Source organism: Ranitomeya imitator, chromosome 2 (assembly GCF_032444005.1).
Source record: "Ranitomeya imitator isolate aRanImi1 chromosome 2, aRanImi1.pri, whole genome shotgun sequence".
NCBI lineage: Eukaryota > Metazoa > Chordata > Amphibia > Anura > Dendrobatidae > Ranitomeya > Ranitomeya imitator.
In genome coordinates this window covers 25,281,437-25,287,436 of record NC_091283.1, presented here as the reverse complement: position 1 = coordinate 25,287,436, position 6,000 = coordinate 25,281,437, and positions in this window count along the sequence as shown.

The following is a 6,000-nucleotide window of genomic DNA, read 5'->3' as shown; positions in this document are numbered from 1 at the left end:
TCATAACAAGGTACGTGACCAAAAGCCGAGGTTCATTACTAGTTTTAACAACAACTGGTCACAAATTAGAACTATTCTCCAAAGGCACTGGGGTATTCTAACCACTGACCTTTCTACCTCGAGGATAGTGGGCGACCTACCACAACTTACAGCCAGGAGAGCGCCTAATTTTAGGGATCTTTTGACAAACAGCCACTACAAACGACAGACTATTAGGCTATATTCACACTTAGCGGGTTTTACCGCGGAACCGCCGCGATTTTGATGCTGCGGGTCCGCAGCAGTTTCCATAGCGTTTACAGTAACATGTAAACCCTATGGAAACCGCAAACCGCTGTGCACATGCTGCGGGAAAAACCGCGCGGGAACGCAGCGGTTTACAACCCGCAGCATGTCACTTCTTTGTGCAGAATCGCTGCGATTCTGCACCCATAGGAATACATTGAACCGCTTACTTCCCGCATGTGGCTGTGCCCACGTTGCGGGAAGTAAGCGGCTAATGTGCGGTTCCTACCCGGGGTGGAGGAGAGGAGACTCTCCTCCAGGCCCTGGGAACCAGATTTGGGGTTAAAAAATAAAAAATCTGGTTATACTCACCCTCTGATGTCCGGATCTCCTGGGCGCTGCACCCGGCGGTCCGGTTCCAAAGATGCTGTGCGACCAGGACCTGCGGTGACGTCGCGGTCACATGACCGTGACGTCACGAAGGGTCCTTCTCGCACAGCATCTTTGGAACCGGACCGCCGGGTGCAGCGCCGAGGAGATCCGGACATCAGAGGGTGAGTATAACCAATTATTATTATTTTTAACATTACTATTGATGCTGCATATTGCTGCATATGCAGCATCAATAGTATAGGCGGAAACCCGCAGCGGAAACCGCGGAACAAACCGCGATAAATCTGCAGGGAGAACCGCAGTTGTTTTGCCCTGCAGATTTATCAAATCCGCTGCGGGAGAACCCGCAGGGACCCGACGCAAGGTGTGCACATAGCCTTAGGCTTAATCGGGGCATTGATCTTCATGAGTCTTTTGCCTGCGGTAGTTGTAGTGTCTGTTCATACATGTGTCCTACCAGAGACTATTTTGTGAACCCTATCAATCAGAGTAGACATAGGCTGGCTTCATACATTAATTGTAGGTCGACTCTGGTTGTATATGCTCTTATCTGCCCGTGCCAACGTGTTTACGTTGGCCATACCTCGCAAGAATTACGGCATAGAATACAAAAGCACTTCTCTACCATTAATTTGGCACATAAGGATCTCTTGAAGGGCAGAATACTCACTCCAGTGGCATCCCACTTTTTAGAACAACATGGGGGTCAGATCTCATGCACTAAGGTCATTGGGCTGGACAGAGTACGGACTTCTAATAGGGGTGGTAATTATAAACAATTGTTGCTGCGTATGGAGGCTAGATGGATCTTTAATCTTGGTTCCATTGCTCCCGCAGGCCTCAATGAAGAATTGTTATTCACCGGATATCTTGGATAATTAACCTTCCCTTTCGTGGCTCACTATGGATCCGCCTTGTGGACATGAGCCTTCTTCATCTCTTGGGTGATCATGAGAACTTGCCATTTTCTGCCCTCCATTTGGAATTGTATATGCATGTCATCGTCCCGCTGCAGTTTCCATGGACTTCATTGATGCTTTGCTTTCAGTATTGGTGGCTGGCTCACTACTTTTAACTGGCGTTGGAACTCTCCGAAATAAGACTTTGTTCATAGTATTCTCTGATTTTGTCTTGGCTCAAGCACAGAGTTATCTTCGTTATTGTCTATTTCCGTATTATTACCGCTACTATCGGTCTGGACAATAGAGAGTGGGGGGATCGTGTAACTTTTTGCTCTATACACATCACATATTGGCTCAAAGGGGTTGTTGCAATTTTACACAAAGAGAGTTTTCTGGCTCATGGGGGGTGCTGTTTTTCAGCATAGCGCATTATTGGCCGTAATGGTCTTTTTTCTTTGTGCTCCCCACCCACTTTGAATTTCCATTTTATTATGGGTCACGTGGCCATTAGTGTGTTTTGACTGGTTTATAACCATATTAAGTATTTATATTATGTCATGTATTTATGATGTTTATATTTCTATCTAATAAAATTATGTTTAGCTATCATGTAGCACGTTTTACTAGTCAACTCATGCTTTGGTATGAGAGCTCTTTTTGTGTGTGTATGTTTGTGCCCCAGGGGGATGCTTGGTTTTGAGTGATTGGCTGCATGGGTGTGTTTATCTGTATGGGATCCTTGACCTATACCTTTTTTTTTTTTTTTTAAGGTCGTACAGATACCTGTAGAATGCTTATTAAGCTTTTGTGGGATATAAGTTGTCATCTTGTCCCATGCGGCTATATTATTTCTTTTCTACCTTATGTGTTTGCAGTGGAGAGTGTTTTTACTCTTCAGTGCTCATATATATATATTTATATATTGTTATATTTTTATTATCACTCCTACCTTGCATTTACTCTTACTATATCTGCGATGTTTATTTTCTTGCAGATCATTTATACCTCGTAGTATTGCCATTTGTTCTCTATGTGATAAGCTGATATGCTTATGTTACGGCTCTTACTCTTGCCGCAATGATCCTCCCTCCTCCTGTCTATGTCTCTGTGTCCGGCTATGTTTTGAGTTCAGCGGCTGGGCTCTTTGACCTGTGCGCAGGCGCCTTTATTCCCTCATTGGGTCCCTGGGGAGCGTGCGCCAGGTATTGCTGCTCTCTGCGCAGGCGTGCGCTATTTGACGTCAACACCCCGGACCGGTTTGTGGTGCACACCTTCTGTTTCCGGCTGGCTGCTGCCTCTTGTGCCCCTGCGATTTCGCCATATCCCTATGGCGCATGTGTGCGCTTTATGGCTGTGACACTTCGCGCATATTAGCTCTTGGCACCTGTCTCTTCCGGATTGGCTGCTGCGCATCTGACTTGTGGGCATGCTCGCATCTCATAGCCGAGGTTTGTGGTAATTATTACTCCCCAGTGCCGGTCAACTGACTGCTCACACCGGTTTCTAATTAGCTATTGGGCTCTTAGTATTTAAGGCTGTATGACAGCTCAATACACACATCATCCCTGACGAAGCCTGGTTCGCCGGGCGATACGCGTGGGGCTTCACTCCACCAGGTTGTATTTGTTTGGGAGGTTTTTTCCCCTGTCTATTTTTTTTGTGACCCAGCGATATTATCATGTATAGGTGACCCATTAGCCCTTTTTTTTTTTTTTCCTTTGACTCACCGTGGTTCACCATTGTCTGGGACATTCTTTGTGCCTATCATCCATTATTATTATTTTTGTTTGCTTGGCACTGTGTGTGCGTTTTGGCAAACTAATCTTGGCACTGTCCCGCTATTTATATTCATATTTGTATTTATATATACATACTTTGTCGCTATACCCCATGAGCCATTGGGTTAATTTTGGGTCACTTTATTACACTGAGCTATGGTCCGTTTTTCCTGAGTGTCTTTCATGGTGCATATATGTTTTTAATTATGTTTTTATTGTTTGTGGTGTGTTTTCTTTTGAACTGTCAATAAAATCAGCTTGTATTTTACGTTTATTGCTGTTTATTATTGTAGGTGTGCGACTTTTTGCAGTAATGCTTTTCTTCTTTGGATTTTCAGTATAGTTTTTATTACTGTTATCGCACCCTCATGAATGTCTATATATTGTATATGGCTGTGCGCTCAAAAATCTAGTTTTGCTTTATCAATTTTACCAAACGCGGAACGGTATAAACGCCTCCCCCAAAAGAAATTCATGAATAGCTGGTTTTTGGTCATTCTGCCTCACAAAAATCGGAATAAAAAGCGATAAAAAAATGTCACGTGCCCGAAAATGTTACCAATAAAAACGTCAACTTGTCCCACAAAAAACAAGACCTCATATGACTCTGTGGACTCAAATATGGAAAAATGATAGCTCTCAAAATGTGGTAACGCAAAAAATATTTTTTGCAATAAAAAGCGTCTTTCAGTGAGTGACAGCTGCCAATCATAAAAATCCGCTAAAAATCCCGCTATAAAAGTAAATCAAACCCCCCTTCATCACCCACTTAGTTAGGGAAAAATAAAAAAATTAAAAAAATGTATTTATTTTCATTTTCCCATTAGGGTTAGGGTTAGGGCTAGGGTTAAGGTTAGGGCTTGGGTTAGGGCTAGGGTTAGGGTTAGTGTTAGTGTTAGGGCCTGGGTTAGGGCTAGGGTTAGGGTTAGTGTTAGGGCTAGGGTTAGGGTTAGGGCTAGGGTTAGGGCTATGGTTAGGGTTGGGGCTAGGGTTAAGGCTACAGTTAGGGTTGAGGCTAAAGTTAGGGTTAGGGTTGGGGCTAAAGTTAGGGTTAGGGTTAAGGTTAGGGCTTGGGTTAGGGCTAGGGTTAGTGTTAGGGCCTGGGTTAGGGCTAGGGTTAGTGTTAGGGTTAGGGCTAGGGTTAGGGTTAGGGCTAGGGTTAGGGCTATGGTTAGGGTTGGGGCTAGGGTTAAGGCTACAGTTAGGGTTGAGGCTAAAGTTAGGGTTAGGGTTGGGGCTAAAGTTAGGGTTAGGGTTTGGATTACATTTCCAGTTGGGAATAGGGTTGGGATTAGGGTTAAGGGTGTGTCTGGGTTAGAGGTGTGGTTAGGGTTACCGTTGGGATTAGGGTTAGGGGTGTGTTTGGATTAGGGTTTCAGTTATAATTGGGGGGTTTCCACTGTTTAGGCACATCAGGGGCTCTCCAAACGCGACACGGCGTCCGATCTCAATTCCAGCCAATTCTGCGTTGAAAAACGCTCCTTCCCTTCCGAGCTCTCCCGTGTGCCCAAACAGGGGTTTACCCCAACATATGGGGTATCAGCGTACTCAGGACAAATTGGACAACAACTTTTTGGGTCCAATTTCTCCTGTTACCCTTGGGAAAATACAAAACTGGGGGCTAAAAATAATTTTTGTGGGAAAAAAAAGATTTTTTATTTTCACGGCTCTGAGTTATAAAACTGTAGTGAAACACTTGGAGGCTCAAAGTTCTCACAACACATCTAGATAAGTTCCTTGGGGGGGTCTAGTTTCCAATATGGGGTCACTTGTGGGGGGTTTCTACTGTTTAGGTACATTAGGGGCTCTGCAAACGCAATGTGACACCTGCAGACCATTCCATCTAAGTCTGCATTCCAAATGGCGCTCCTTCCCTTCTGAGCCCTCCCATGCGCCCAAACGGTGGTTCCCCCCACATATGGGGTATCAACGTACTCAGAACAAATTGGACAACAACTTTTGGGGTCCAATTTCTTCTGTTACCCTCGGAAAAAATACAAAACTGGGGGCTAAAAAATAATTTTGGGGGGAAAATGTTTTTTTTTATTTTCACGGCTCTGTGTTATAAACTGTAGTGAAACACTTGGGGGTTCAAAGTTCTCACAACACATCTAGATAAGTTCCTTGGGTGGTCTAGTTTCCAATATGGGGTCACTTGTGGGGGGTTTCTACTGTTTAGGTACATTAGGGGCTCTGCAAACGCAATGTGACGCCTGCAGACCAATCCATCTAAGTCTGCATTCCAAATGATGCTCCTTCCCTTCCGAGCTCTGCCATGTGCTCAAACGGTGGTTCCCCCCCCCCCACATATTGGGTATCAGTATACTCAGGACAAATTGGACAACAATAGGGTCCAATTTCTCCTGTTACCCTTGAAAAAATACAAAACTGGGGGTTAAAAAATAATTTTTGTGGAAAAAAATATTTATTTGCACGGCTCTGCGTTATAAACTGTAGTGAAACACTTGGGGGTTCAAAGCTCTCACAACACATCTAGCTGAGTTCCATAGGGGGTCTACTTTCCAAAATGGTGTCACTTATGGGGGTTTCTACTGTTTAGGTACATTAGGGGCTCTGCAAACGCAATGTGACGCCTGCAGACCATTCCATCTAAGTCTGCATTCCAAATGGCACTCCTTCCCTTCCGAGCCCTCCCATGCGCCCAAACGGTGGTTCTCCCCCACATATGGGGTATCAGCGCA